The sequence below is a fragment of the Peromyscus californicus genome, unplaced genomic scaffold (assembly GCF_007827085.1).
Source record: "Peromyscus californicus insignis strain IS unplaced genomic scaffold, ASM782708v3 Scaffold_15__1_contigs__length_86483966, whole genome shotgun sequence".
In the NCBI taxonomy this organism is placed as follows: domain Eukaryota; kingdom Metazoa; phylum Chordata; class Mammalia; order Rodentia; family Cricetidae; genus Peromyscus; species Peromyscus californicus.
Window position 1 is genome coordinate 21,722,948 of NW_026294447.1, and position 15,862 is coordinate 21,738,809.

Here is a 15,862-nt window from a genome sequence, read left to right on the forward strand (position 1 = left end):
CACCCCATTACCTGGCTCAGGTTTGATTTTATTAATAAGAACTTTTAAGATTCATGCTACACTGGGCGGTGGTGGTGCACGCCTTTAATCCCAGCACTTGGGAGGCAGAGCCAGGTGGATCTCTGTGAGTTCGAGGCCAGCCTGGTCTACGGAGTGAGTTCCAAGAAAGGCTCCAAAGCTATACAGAAAAATCCTGTCTCAAAAATCCAAAAAAAAAAAAAAAAAAAAAAAAAAAAAAGCAACTTGGGGAGAAAGAGGATTATTTCCCTTATACTTCATAGCACAGTCCTCATCCAAGGAAGCCGGAGCAGGAACTCAAGCAGGAACCTGACGGCAGGAACTGAAGCAGAGGCCACAGAGGAATGCTGACTTGTTTCTTGACTTGCTGAGCCTGCCTTCTTATACGTCCAGGACCACCAGCCCAGGGAACAACCACTCACAATGGGCAGGGTCCTCCCACATCAATCATCAGTCAAGAAGATGCCTCACAGGCTTGCCCACTGCCAGTCTGGTGGGGCATTTCTCAGCTGAGGTCTCCTCTTCCCCAGTGACTCTATCTGTGCCAAGTTGACATAAAACTGAGCAGCACACCTTTGGGTGAGGATGCATCTGGTTGTTTCTAAGTTTGCATTTTAGTTTTTTAATTAAAATTTTTATTATTTAATGTATGTGTGTGTGTTTGTCAGGGTACACATATGGAAGTCAGAGAATAACTTATAGGGGGAGTCAGCTCTTCCTTCTGATGTATGGGTGCTGAGGATCAAATTCAGGTCGTCAGCTTTAGCATCAACCGCCTTTATCCTCTGAGTCATCTCACTGGCACATTTTATAGTTTACATGTTTTCCCAGTTAGCATACAAATGTGCCAGTTTAATAACTGAATGTAACAAATAACTCTTGGAAGGAGATGGCACTGCTTCACAAAAAGGGCTGATGGCATTTTAGGCTACAAGGAAGGAGTATTTAGTGTGCCTTATAGTACACATACTGGGTAACAGTAATTAGCAGGTTGCATAGAATAATAGATAGTGAACATTTATCATACACTTGCCACTTTCAGATACCATGCATGGACACACCTTGGGCTCACTCTATTACACTAACTCATTCGCAGATTCTCTTTTAGTTGTTTTCTAACAGCACCATAAAGGTAGACACTAGAATAGTCTGGAGAGGCAGCTGGAGTTTAGAGAAGTTAAGGACACTTGTTAAGATAAAGCCAATACTGCAACAAACTGTTAATTTTTTAATCGTTTAAAATCCCATTGGCAGCAACATTGGGACTGAGGGCGGGTATAGTTTCCACTCTGTATACTGACGGGGCATCTGCTGGTCTCTAATGTTGCTCTAGGTATTCCTACCGAGTCAGTGGTCAGGATAATTGAGACAGCAGAGGCCAGTGTGGTGTTTATGGCTCGGCCCTGGAAGTGATGTAATTTGCATCCACCTTCCAGTGTCTGGAAATGAGCCATGTGGTCACTTCTACCTGCAAGGGAAACTAGAAAGAGTCTGCTTGTGGCCCTGGAAGGAAAAAACAAACAAACAAATAAGCATTCTCAAGCATTCGATGATTCTTTGCAATGTGAGTGCTCTTCCTAGAGTAAATGACAGCCAGGCTGAGTGTCCTGTCCCGAAGCCGACAGCTTAACTGCAGAGCCACACAGCCACACTAAGAGACGTGTTTATAGGTGGTGCCACCCTGGCACCTGCTTCTTTGCCACTTCAAAGCCTACTCCACCACTTCCACTCCTACTGCCCCTTAGCTGGTCTCACTTTCCTCAGTATTTCATTTGAGAATTAAGACTTGCCTGTTTTACTTTTTGTGTGTGAATATTTTGCCTGCATACATTTATGGGTAATTACGTTCGTGCCTGTTGGATCCTCTGGAACTGGGGGATGGCTGTGATCCACCATGTGGGTGCTGGGAATTGAACCCAGGTCCTCTGTGGGTGCTGGGAACTGAACCTGGATCCTCTGCAAGAGCAGCAAGTGCTCTCCAGTCCCCTTTATTCAGTGTTTCAGGATCGGCTCAGTCTCCTTCAGATCTGCTGCAGCTCCACCTCTGCTAACCTCTACTTCACAGCTCTGCAAGCATGTCCTTTAAGCATGCAAATATGCTTATATAACTTCCTGGCGTACAAGTTCCAGTAAATCCCATGAATAAAGCTCGGCATGCTTGGCTCACGCAGGCTCTGAGGAATGCACACCTGCCTGCCCTTCTACTGGTCAGTTTTGTAAACCCCATACAGTTCTCTGCACACCTCACTCTCTTCTTTACCTTCCTGGATTTGACTGGACTCCATCTCCTGCTTCTCCACTTGTCTGGATTGTATACATCCTTCAAGAGCCACCAAGTGTTACCTGTCCCCGGAGGCCTTCCCTGACCACGTCCAGCACTAGCTGTCCCTTTGCCTCAGTTAGGGATTAGCCGCAGCTAACAGCCTCGGCTGCAGCTGCTGACTAGCTTTAAGAAAAGCCAGTCAGTGGGGAGGATTAGGTGCTCATAAAGTTTTTGGAAGGGTGGAATACTAGGCAGGCTATAAGCAATTTCCAAAAGTAATTCCTAAATCCACACTGCAGAATTTGCCCACCAAGGGCATATACCTCAGCCACAAGTGGAACTCTAGAAAATGTGGAAGATACTGAAGGTGGAGGTTCACACTGCCTCAGCGTGGTACCCAGAAGCTGTGGGCAAAACACCCGCAAGACCGCTACTGAAAAGTCAAAAGCCTGGACAATGGGCTCCGTCTCTCACTGGTTCACTAACAAAACTAGTGGCTCTTAAAGTCCCCTCCCCCACCAAAAGCTTCCCGAAAAGCTCTCAACATCTCTCCCATTGTGATAACCAAGTCCTGTGATTTTTGTTCCATTCTGCAGCATAAACTCAGTATCACCACTGTGCACACCTTTCACATCACAAACCTCATTACCACTCTCCAAGCTTCCAGTAACCAACACTTCCTTTAGAAAAAGTACAGATTCCTTGGCTTAACATTCACGTTCTTCTTCTTCTTCCTGTCCTCCACAGCTTCTGTTCATAGCGCCGTCTGCCTGTTTGTCCAGCTTCCTAACCCTGTGCATCTTGGAGCTCTGATGTAAATGCCTTCAGCCCGGGGATGGGTACCGCTACCTGCCATTTAACCCTGGTCCCCGGTCCTCCACATCAGATGGCAGATCTTTTCCTACTGAAGATCTACAGCGTAGGCTTTTACAGTGTTGTGAAGGGCCTTGGGGCTCCATGGAAATGTTTCTAGGACCTCTAGAGGGAGTAGAGGAAGACCAGAAGGGAGGTGCTGAACTCCCTGTCACTTCAACCAGCACAGCTCTGCTCAGCAGGAGTCATCTGTTATGTTTCCTTTAATTTTTATGACAAACGTTTATATTTCCATGGAAAAGAGAAAAAATACTTTTAAATAGAAGTTTGGATGATGTGTGTGTGTGTGTGTGTATGTGTGTACACATGTTTGTATAGATGTACACACCTACACATGCACATGTGAAGGCCAGTTGTCTGATGTCCTCGTTTATCATTCTCTACACTATTTTTTTGAGGGAGGGTCTCTCACTAAACCTGGAGTCTGCTGTTTCAGCAAGTCCCAGAATCCACCTGTCTTCTCCCTCGCCACAGTGCTGAGCCTATAGGTACCCATCTCCAGGCCCAGATTTTACCTGCGTGCTAGCAATGCAAACGTGGTCCTGATCCTTTACCCACTAAGCCATCTCCCTAGCCCCTGGAACCTTTTTTCATGGTACTGGGAGTTGAACCCCTGGCCTAATAATGTGTGATAGGCAACCACTCTCCTGCTAAGCTACAGTGCCAACCCGAAAGTGAGTTTCAAAGGAGTTTGCTGGCATAGCACTCACCTTGTGCATGAAGTTTAATTGTGTGCATGTGTCTACCTCTTGGTCTGGCTTGAATCACTTGTGTATAATCAGATGGAGACAGTCAATATGCATGCGTTCATTTGGATTGAAGAGATAAGGCTTAAGGAAAACAATGGACATCAATTCCACATAAAGCCTTCTTTTTTTTTTTTTTTTAAAGTTTCCCCATAACAGCTGAAGTGGCTTCCAGAGGCTATTACAAGACTGTGAGACCTAATACATGCCAGCAAATGTCAGTTTGCACCAAGCAGTGAGAGACTCCCTGAAGGGAGGGTCAAGACCAGGAAGGACACAGCTCTCACAGACCCTGAAGGCCCCTTTGACCTTGCTGCCCCCTCATCTCCTGCTGTAATTAGAAGCAGGCCACACTGAGACTCCAGATGGCCCAGTCTCAGGATTTTTGGAGACTGTAATATCAGCAGGATTTCTTTTTTAACTTGGAAAACAAATTGGTCTGATGCCTTTATATTGAATTGCTTGTTGTCTGCCTCTGACTAAAAGTCCCCTGAGGCCATTTTAAAAAGGCAGCCCTAGAACTGCTGTGTCTGGTCCTTGAGCCAATACAGCTCCTGAAGCCAGGTTGGCATCTTCTGGGCAAAGATTTGCTGGGGCAGCACATTTAGAGGAGAATGTACAACTTTTGCTCCTTAGTAGTAAATGGGAACTCACTGGAAGGCAGTGGTGAATTGTGGGAGCTCACTGGAAGGCAGTGGTGAATTGTGGGAGCTCACTGGAAGGCAGTGGTGAATTGTTGGGCCCTGTTAGCTGTCTCTGTAGGTGGACAGAGGGTTTCTTTGCTTGCCCATTTCACATCAACTTTGACTGTAGTTTGAGTCTTCCCTCTTGGAAATTGAGTGAACATGAATTTCATTCCCAGCACAACTAGCTCTCTAATTTCCCTGTCTTGGGACCTTCCACGGGCATTTTGGAACATACAGGAGGGGGAAACTAAGGTAATCTTAGGATAGCCACAGTTCTAAGAGAATTTTGACACAGCAAATTTAGAAACAATTTGTTTGCTCACTTAAGTGGAACAAATATCAATTTTTCTGGAAATATTTTCTAAGATTAGTAAGTATTAGATGGACCTTGATAATTTAGTTTTATTAATGTTATTTCAAGTACTTATTGAATGCCTGGCTAGTGTCTTCAGGGAAGAATGGTTGGCCCAATTAATTCATTGAATTTTTTTTTACCTTCCTATTTCCAGAGATGGTGGTTTAATTAAAGGCTAATGGCATCATATTTTTTGTTAATAGTGAAAAGTGTTTGATTCCATTACTTAGTGTGTTGGATTAAGGAAACAAACTCATCAAATCAACTTAGAAGAACTTACCTTTATATCAAGACAGAATATCCTTTTTAATCAGCCTTGGTGGTAAAAGATTGGACAGAAGAGGAAAGTATGAATCACACTGTAGATATTGGCTGACATTGACATTCATGTTAAATGCATGGCTTCCATGCACATTGTAGATCTGTGATGATTAGAATAGTTTTTCTGTAGCTTACTGTGTCTACTGTCGCTTAGCTGGTTTTTATACAGATGCTCCATTCTGTCTTTGCTTCCTAATCCTGGCTGTTGCCCTGATGCCTTTGACCTGGCAGCTGTGGGATGGGCTTTCGTTTGCGCTCATCCATTATCCTATCCCTAAAGATCCCTTTTCAAAGTCTGGAAAAATCATTAGGTATTCCATTGCTTACATTTGATGCTTCATTAACAAAATAGTTATTTAAAATTTCTGACTTAGTGAATAAGAATTTATTCAATTGCCCATGTCTTAAGTTAATAGGATTAGAAATCCAGATAGTATATGTAATAAACATATGGCCCCTTTTCATGACTCGTCACTCGAGATATGTAAATGGTGTCACCATAGAAGCAGCAGAAGGAAATATGAGAATATGTGATATAATTACGTTTCAGAAAAGAAATAGCCAATTATGTTATCCAAGATCAGCTCCAAAAGAATCAAGAAACTTCTTGTGTGTGGCTAAGGATAAAACAGTGCTTTATTTTGTATGCTCAAACAAATAAATTCCAAATGCAAAGTCCAGGATTAGAAAGGACTGTCATAAGAGATGCAGAAATGCTTAGCACAGACACAATCTTGGATGCAAATGTCACAGTTCCAAAAACCGCCTGGTAGCATTGGGCAGCCTTTGAAACTTGGTTCATTTGCTGGGCTTGTCCATAACCTCCCCATTCTGTCAGAGGCTTAACACTGGTTCTCTTTTGGTTCATTTGGGGGAGACGAAGAAATGCAAAGGTTGTTGCTCATCCATCATGTGTACAAGGCAGCATCTGTTCTCTGCTAATGTTTTGCCTGCATTTCTGCTTTCTGAGTACGTTAGGTAACCATAGAAATGAACTTTCTGGTAACCCGAAGGTGCAAATAGATACATTGCTTAGACTAATATCAGCTGAGGTGCATCAAATGTGAAAATTCCAACCCTTCCCTATGGTAGGTAACTAGTTAGGATCCTGATACCCACCTCCCAATGCTACTAGTTCTGCCTGGCCTACCTGCTGTGCTAGACTCTCTAGACCTTCTGTAATGCAGCAACTTAAGGGATAACATCTAATACATGAGAGGCTCCGGTATGCGGCTGGAGCATTCATGATTTTTGCTAGCACTCTGCGTGTTACCAAATTTTCTGGAAAGTTGACTTCCAAAAAAAGAGTAGAACATTTCTACCCCTCAATTTGGAGCAATATAGCATCACCTGGTTACGGACTGACTGGATAGGGATGGCCTTACTGAAAATAAGATCTATTTATGGGGAGAGCATTTCCAGAGCTATGCATGGGTTGGTGTAGGAAAATCACATGAATATACCATGCAGCAACCTGGCACTAGGAACAGCAAAACTGCCCGCACCCTGGGCCCTCTCGATGGAGAGAGGTGGACTTAAGTCAAGGACAATCATTGTGAAACAAGTCGGAAAGCTGAGATTCTGGTTAGTTATGGGATGACTTTGGACATGACCATGCAGAAGCTGTAGACAGCACCCCGGAGGGCTTTCTCCATCATATCCACATGAACAAAACCCAGTGGGTAGCTGGGAACCCCAGTGCCCACTGACTGTGTGTAGGTTTTATCTCCTGGGGCAGTGCTGGGTAAAGAGAGTGGGAAATGGCCCTGGAAAGATGAGGGAGGACTCCAGCCCACCATCTAAATGTCGTGTGAAGTTTTTCAAAATAGTTCATATGAAATGCTCTCCACTTCATAAGGAAGACATGTTAAAGATTTAACCTGCTGCTATCATTTTTGGATTAAGAAATGTATCCTTTTGTTTTGTTAACTCACTTCCTTCTTTGTGGCTACGTTTAATAACAAACCAAAGGCAGATCTGTCCAGTTGATTTTCACAACTGACCAGGTTTTCACCAAGTTCCAGAAACCAATAGATGTCAGCCCTCCTGGGATTGAGTCAGGTGATCATTTATTTGCGGTAAGATCCAGGAGAGTCCTTGTGAAGTCTCCAGTGTCAAGCTACATCTGTGTGTGTAAAACACACCACTGTCTGAGAGAGGCCACCGTTACTTCTGACAAAACTGACTCATCTCCCCTCGGTGCAGATTGTCTGCTACAATCTGGCTCGTAGAACAAGAAGTGGCTTACAGGCCCCGAAGGCATGGAGCTGCTGAGCCACTGCTGCCTCCTCGTGCCCTCCTCCCCTCCCCCTCTCTTCCCCTTCTCTTCCCCTCCTCCTCCTCTCCTCCTCCTCGCCTTTGTTCTTTCTGGCCACACTTCCGCAGTGCTGACCACACAGCGGCCTTGACTGGTGTTGGACTACCCTGCCTGCTGTTGGCCTCCAGGTTCCCCCAAGTTACCGTAGCCGCAGGAACTCCTTGGGCAACTTTGCTCTTTGACAAGGCATCAAATGGTGAGTCGCCAGTGTGGCTAGGCAGCAGTGGGGACATGACTCTGGAGATATGGGACAGAGAACCCTCCCATCACCCTGGTGGTACAGTCAGTTGGGAACGTTAAGAGTCTATATCCCTATAGCCGGTGACAAGAAAGAGTTGAGTTGTGGATTCTGATCCATAGATCATTTACCTTCCTGCAAGATCAGGGCTCTTGTTTGACTTTGATGGGCACAGATGGGCCCAGTAGCATGCACTTGAAGGCCCAACTACTTGAGAACTGTGGCAGTGTGAGGCCTTAAATCCAAGGGTTTGAAGCCAGTCTGGGAAACATAGCAGGACTCCCATCTCTTAAAAATAAAAAAAAAAGAATTGATTTTTAAAGAGCAGATGGTTCAGTACCATAGTGTCTGCCCTGGCTAGAGGGACCCCTTTTCTTTTTCCAAAGTCCTAAGAGGCCCTGTTTACTTCTCTGTTATCTGCAGATTTGTGTTCAGGGTGATCTCAGCCCTCCTTGGCACCGCACTCAGGCAATTATAATGTCTTCGCTTCCTAGGGATGTAATTGAATGCAAAGAACATACAAACAGCCTTGTGTTTGGAGAAGTGTTTCTTCCAAACAGAGGTGGAGAGAAAGTGAGTTTCCAAGTTTCCTAAACACTGAGGGTCCCCCACCCTCTGCTCCGAGCTCTTTGTCTCAATTGTCTAAGCAGAAAACAGACAATGGGAAAATTACAAGTCATTATAAGCCATTGATTGTGAAGGACTACTAGAGTGCCGAGCTAAAACAGCGATGAACTGGGATGCCTAGCTTGGCCTCAAGGAGCTCGTAGTCTGGTAGGGAAGGTACTTACCCCTGGGTACACAGAGGATAGAGATGGGGATGTTTCACTGTTAGAGGGAGAGTGGAGACAGAAAAGGTTTCTTAGAAGGGGCGACATCTGAGATGGACTTTGAAGGCTAAATATTAAGCAGAAGGCTGAGCAGAAGCGTAGGGCATGGGAAACTGAGTGGTGAGTCCAAAAAGGCCTGGTTGGGAGGATGGGTGTAGGAGGTAAGGAGACCATAACGGGGACCTAGTGCTGGGGGCTTGACCTTCATCATCCAAAGGGGAACCCACCACTGTATGGTTTAAACCAGTTTGACCTTTTCAAAGCTATCAGCCTGATGTGTGTATAAGGGCAAGCGAGGTATTCCCAGTCCAAACATGGCATTGGACCTTAGCTTACACTAAAAAGCTTTCTAACATGCTCTAATTTAAACCCGTAACAGAATTAATTGTATATCAGCTGGGAGACAGAAGCCACATCCGTTATTTTAATGCAGAGAATTTAACATGAATTGTTAAGCAAACACTGAGGAACTGAAGGGCAAACTGTAGTAAATATCATGGTTCTAGTTGCCAGAGGAAATATCACCAGCCCTGAGGGTTGGGGAGACATGGGAAGAGGTCAGAATTATTAATACCTGCACTCTTTAGCGGTGGTCACTCTGCAGGTTTAGAATAAATAACCGTTCCTGAAGTAGAAGCCATCGTGGCCAGGGTGGAAAAGAGGGCCTATGGAGGCCCAGGCAGACAGCACGACCAGAGAGCCAACAGGAAGAAAGCGGGCCTTTTCTCCCTCCCCAACCTTTCTTCTCTGCTCAGCACTCCATGGCACAGAGCCTGCTGGGGAGTTGGCAGGCCAGACTCCCAGTGCAGAACCACAAAGCAGAATGAGAGATTAGAGCTAAGCATCCAGCAAATGCCTGCTCCCAGGGTGTGTGGCTCTGCCGGGAGGAAATGGGCTGGGTGTCCCAGAAACTGAGTCTCCTAAAACATGAGCCGGCAATAAATCACCTTTTGGACTTACTTTCCTTCTCAGCATGGGAGCTACAGTTGTGGCCTCTGACTTTCTTTTTCTCCAGTGTCTTAGGAGCCTTTTTTTTTTACGTGAATTCATTGATTTTATTTTGAGACAGAGCCACACCCTGCGGCCCAGGTTGACTTGAAGTCCACAGCCATCCTCCTGCCCCAGCCTCCTCTGAGTGCTGGGGTTATAGGCATGAGCCACTAAACCTGACTTCTTAGGGCCTGTTCATCAGGGCTCCTGATCTCCCCTGTGCCAAGCCCATGCCCCGCAGTTTACAGGACTCCAGGAACAGGATGGGATCCCGCACAGGGCTGTCTCTAGCCGGGCAGTGCCATCTGTGTAAGGCTTCGTTCAGCCACCAGAGGGCAGTGTTCTCAGCCCAGCTCGGCCTGGTGGGAGCATGAGTGTAGTCACTAGACGCAGGTTCAAATCCAGCTCGGATATGAATTAAACAACCGCAGGAAGTGGTTTAATCTCTGAAGGGCAGCTCCTCGTTTGCAAAGTAATACCGCTGTCTGTTTGCACCACACAAATACTTAAGAGGTGTTCAGTAGGTCACCTCTTCCCTTATTTGATGTCAGTAACATTCAGGACCAAATGTCACGGAAATGTCCTTATGCAGTTCTCCTTCTCTCCAGGCATCTAGAACATTGGGCACACCAACAACAATTTTAAAAATATATGTATAATGGCTGGAAGTTGTTTGTAAGGAGGAAGGCCGTCTTCAGTGTATGTAGACACCAGTGGCCGGATCCCCTGTGAGAACAATAGCTATTCACCGTGCTTCAAAGCTGGCACCAGCAGCCAGTGTTCCTGAGTAATTCCCACACAAACAAATCTCCAGCAAACTTTCCATGACCGTGTGGCTTGGTGTCAACAGCTTGTAGCAAGTGCTTTCTACGTGTATACCCTCGCTGTCCCTGTAGATGTGAGGGTTTAAAGGGAATCTTGTAAACACCGTTTAAGAATTAATGATTTTTACAAAACAAAACAGAAAACAAATTCTCATCAACCCTGCCCTCCAGGTTGTGGTTTGCGGCGACAGAGGACATCTGGGAAGCGGTCCCTTCCACCGGAGCTGGGGACAGAAGATGTAGCATTGGAACTATCCTTTAAAGCCACCCAGGCCGTGAAAGGCTGGCCGAGGCATGCAGGCTGCCAGAGGTCCTGGCTCTTGGGCCAATGAATAATGACAGGCTTTTCATTTTTAAGTAGTAGTTAGAATTTGATAGCACTTAATATTTGCAGTGACCTTTACAGCTATTGTTATTAGCTATTCCTCCCGGAGGCTCTTTGAACTAAAGGACACAACTATTTTTACTCAGCACCCCCCCCTCCACTCCCTCTCCTCCTGCTTCTGCTGCAAGCCTGGTGGGTTCTCTGAATGCAGCACTGACATTTGCCTAGAGGTAAGCTTCATTTTCTTGTGGGCAATGGTCTCAGTCATAAAGTGTATTTTCAAGTCAAAATAATATTGAATACAGTGCATTTAAATATACTCAGTGTAAATCAGTTCATATTGCTTCTCTGCTTAAAATCCTGCTGTAGCTGACTATTTCACTCAGGGAGCAGCCTAGGTCTCGGGTTTGAAAGGCCCGCAGTCCCTCCTCCTAACACGGCCCTAGTCAGTCACCTCTTTGCCACAACTCCCTGCAGGCTCGTGGCCCAGACGTTTGCGCTGGAAGATTCCTGGGCCTGACGTGCTCTTCCTCCAGGTATGGCTGCCTCCTTTGCCCCTTGGAGGTCTTCGCTTCGGTGACACCTTCTCCATGAGGTCTCTCCTGCTGACCCAGTTTCCAACTGTAGCTGTCAAGTCGTCCCTGCCTCCCAGGATGCTACACATCGTTTCCCCGGTTATTGTGTTTCCCGGTTCTTTTCTCTCTCCCTCACCTGACATAAGGCAGGGATCTTTGGTGGTGTAATTCACTACTGCACACTGAGCATCTAGACTAACAAATGCATACAAAGGCATCTAATAAATTTTTGTCAAGTGAGCAGATACTAGTTCTTTAACGGTTGTTGTCACGAGGCTTAACCTGACGGCTGGAATTTTCTCAGTGTGTGTGCTTCCTATTAATTCTCCTTAGTGAAGGCTCCTAGGCTAGTTTTCTACCCCCCCCTACCCCACCCCCAGACAAACAATTCATTCTGATAGCAATTCTGTTCAGCTAAACGAAAGCCACCAGTTCCTAGGGTTGGAAGGAAGTGGGAAATCTCAGTGGCACAGTACAGAAAATGCCTTAACAAGGGTTCCAGCCCTCCCTGACCCCAGCGCCATGTGGCAGGGTTGCGTCAGGCCTCTGAAGGGAGGTGGGCATGAGCAGGGCTTGAAGGAGCAAGATCTACTGATGTGCATGCTTCCACAGGCGCCCACGTCATTACCTGAGGAGCACCTTAGCCTCTTAACGGAGGTTAAGACTTCCATTACCTTTTCAATGAACAAAAGGTAAAGAGAAGCTCCCTTGATGCCGTAAAGGTGAAAACTGCACGTATCTGTGGGTGAGAGGATACATACTGGGAATGTTGTTAGGATTTATGCTGGTTTAGTAAAGTGGTGGCTGTAGGTTTTCCTCTAATATGACGACTCACTAGCCCTGTGTAGTGGGCTAGGTTTCCAGTACCAGGCATGGCTTCCCTCTTTCTGATCAGGCCTGAAGTCCAATTAGAAGACTGTTAGCTACCAACAAGGTATTCATGCCACTACTGAACCTTTGGGATTATTGTGCCATGCTGGTCATTGCTGTGGTTCATAGGCACCATAGCTGGGTTAGGACTGTTGGTTGCTTCCTTCCCTTGGAAGCTTGCATGCTGCCTTCTGATACCATGAAAGCTAGCCCTCAAGGAGAGCCTTTCAGGTCAGATCCAGCACAGGACTCTGGGCCCTGTCCAAAGTGCATGGTGTCTTTGGCAATAGGGACTTACCTTCCACTTCTGGGAGGCAACCAAGGACAACAGCCATAGCCAACAATGTTCTAGGAGTCTCTTGGACAACCCTGAGCAGCAACAACTCAAAAGGAAGTCTCTCATGTCTGCTGTTGGGCTCCATAAAAGAAAACCACAACCCATTAAAATGCAGAGAACAAGAGATCACCCGGTGCTCAGCCCCAACTGATATATCTACAACACAATTCCCACACCTAAGGCTCAGGGGTCATTGTTTAAAAGGAGGCAGAAGGATGAAAGAAGTCAGAGGACTAAGAAATTTGATGTGAGATTGTGTTTCCTAGACATGTCTAAGAGGCTACACCCAGGAAGTCTCAGCAACATGGCTGCCTAAACAAGACATGAACAAAGGACATGGTGATGTGGAAGGTGGAATGTTTGCAGGGCTTCAACCCAAAACAAAGAACCACAAATAATGGGGTATGTTGGGAGCTGAAGTGGTCTTCAGGGGAGAGTCCCCTCACATGGTTATCTAGTCAGGATCAAGTGGTCAGCCCTTAGATCCTGCACATCCAGGTAACATTATGTGGACTAAGAAGGTTGTAGTCGTGTATTTAAGTATATGTATTATGATATACATAACATGAAACAGCAATGAAAGAAAAAGAGGTCATGAATTTGAGAGCAAAGGTTGCAGGAAAGAGGTTGGAGGGAGGAAATGGAAGGGGAAATCAGATGATTATAGTATAATTTCAAAAAATAAAAAAAATATAAAAAAGAAAATGTAGAAATAGTCTAGCTTATAAAGTTTTCCCTGCTTTTTAAATTTGTGGTTTAAAAAAAAACCACACAAATTAATCAACCATATTAACCAACTTTATCTGTGAAGCTGAGTGATAACCTGTAACGTGGTACAGCCATTAACATCATCCATTATTGCAACTTTTATCTTACAAAACTGAGAGCGTGTTCATTAACAGTAGCTCTCCATTCCTCCATCCCTACAGCCCCTGGAAACTCCTGCTCTCCTCCTATCTGTATGGCTTTGTCTCCCAGGAGTACTTCGTGTAAGTAGCAGCCCATAGCTTTTGTGAGAAGATCTTGAAGGTCCATCCATGTTTTCAGCATATGCCAGCATTTCTTTCCTTTTTAAGGTTGAACAGTATTCCATCATACATGGACACCATATTTTGTTTATCCATTTATCTGCCTCTGGCCACTTGGCTTGCTTCCATAGCCATAAGGTTTTGTGATGATTAGTGAGCTAAGGCATGTAAAAGAGTTTGGCATATAGTAGGCACTGAATAAATATTGGCTGACATTATTGTTAATATTGTTAACATTCTGATTTCTAGAATGTCCTTCAAATTTAGCTCAACCAAGTCTTACTGAATGCATACAGCTTATAAAACCTGTGACAACAGATTTTGGGTGGGAAAAGATAAATCTCTCTCTCTCTCTCTCTCACACACACACACACACACACACACACACACACACACACACATACAACACACTTATACCACAACTTCCTTTTTTGGGAAGGTGGGGTTCTCAATAAGTAGCCTAGTTTGCTTCTGACTCGAGGTCCTCTCACCTCAGGTTCCGAGTGCTAAGAAGACTGAAATTCCACCACACCCAGCCCTACCCCACAGCTTTCCCCACTTATCTGTTCATGGACATGCCAGTTGTTTCCATGTCTTGGCTGTTGGGTACACTGCTTTAATGAACACAGAATGCAGATATCTTTGTGAAGTAGTGATTTCCTTCAGGGGAGCGCCTATAGCTGTAAGAGAGACTGATGAATCATGAGGTGGTTCTATTTTTAACTGTAGAAACTCCCTGATGACTAATCATGTTGAGCACCTTTTCACATCCTTATTATCATTTTTATATCTTTCTTTGAGATGTCTTATTTAGTGTGGGATGTGTATGGGGAAGCATGCCCTATGGTTAGAGATCAGAGAACAGTTTGCGAGAGTCACTTCTCACCTACCATGTGGTGTCAAGGATTCAACTCTAGCCATCAAGGTTGGCAGCAAGCCCTTTGTGCTGTTTAGATTTTGCCAACTTGACACAAACCTAGGCAACATCTGGGAAGTAGGAATCTCAGTTGGGAAATTGCCTCCATCAGATTATCTTGTGGGCCAGTCTGTGGGGACGTTTTTTTCTTGATTAATGGAATTCATGTAGGAGAGTGCAGCCAGCTGTGTGGTGATGCCACTCATAGGTAGGTGGTCCTGGGTTGTAGAAGAAAGCAAACCAAGTGATTTGTGAGGAGCAAGCCAGGAGGCAGCTTCCTCTGTGGCCTCTGGGTCAGCTCCTGCCTCCAGGCTCCTACCTTGAGTTTCTGGCCTGACTTCCCTCAGTGAGAGACTGAGGTCCCAACCTGTAAGCCACATGGCTGGTGGACTAGGTTTAGAGTAGCAGGCACGATTAGCCATAGGTCCAGTCAGATGGGTGTTGGTTACCGCCAGGACTGAAGTCCCAGTATTGTACCTTTTGGGATATCTTGCTGTTCCGGTCTCTGCTGAGGTTTGGAGGCATCATATCTAGTAGGACTAATGATGGCCTTCCTTTCTTGGCAGCTCACAGAGCTCCTTCCAGTACTGTGAGTGCTAGCCCTCAGGGAGGAGGCTTCCAGGTCCTCGGTCCAAAGTGTGCAGTGTTTTCAATGATAGAATCGTACCTTCAATCTCTGGGAGCCAGCCAAAGACAAGGGCAATAGCCTGTATTTTTTTCTGGGGTCTCTTGGACTCTACTGGCCAACAATGTGAAGGGAGGCTTCCCATGCCTGGCACTGATAGTCTATGGCTTTCAGGGAGACATTGTTACCTCCAAGTGGCATAACTTCATTTAGACTATGTGTGTAAGTAAACTGCAAAAACTCTGGGTTTGGTGTTCCGGGTTTTGGCACCAAATGTAAGTAAACTGCAAAAGCTCTGGGTTTGGTGTCCCTGGTTTTGGCATCAAAATGTTAGTAAATTGATGGCTGAAACTGCAAGGAGACAGTTCAGCCTAGAGGGCAAGGTATCCTGGACACCTCGAGCTACTTAGAACAAGAGCTCTGCCCTGAAGGTGTCCCAGACATCTGAAGCTGTTAGCACAGCTCTGATGGCTGGGACTGCAAAGAAACAGCCCAACCTTAGAAAAGAAGGTTTTCTGACTTCTTGGGAGAGTCAGGCCTGGAACTGCTTCAGCAAGGAAGGATATCCTGACTCTTCGGGAAAGTCAGGGTATCCTGACTCTTCAGGAAGGTCAGGATATATACCTGGTATGATGGTATGATGGGGGATGGTTTCCTCGCAGGACACAGCAATCCTGCTCCTCTCCTGGAGAGCCACAATCTCTGGCTCAGTGTTACCAGCTCTT

General features: G+C 45.6%; 1 protein-coding gene and 1 long non-coding RNA gene across 4 annotated transcripts in view; both read left to right on the forward strand.

The window, feature by feature from the left end:
* The window catches only part of Nubpl (NUBP iron-sulfur cluster assembly factor, mitochondrial), a 326,050-nt gene that overhangs the window by 257,135 nt on the left and 53,053 nt on the right, over window positions 1-15,862 (forward strand). The window lies entirely within an intron of this gene.
* LOC128110739 (uncharacterized) lies at window positions 250-13,821 on the forward strand. Of its 3 annotated transcripts, XR_008218303.1 has the most exons (4): window positions 250-7,775; window positions 10,633-11,016; window positions 11,264-12,970; window positions 13,498-13,821. It is a non-coding gene; the product is annotated as an uncharacterized LOC128110739 (long non-coding RNA). The 3 variants fall into 3 exon arrangements; XR_008218304.1 differs by having other exon boundaries at window positions 8,241-12,970; XR_008218302.1 differs by having other exon boundaries at window positions 10,633-12,970.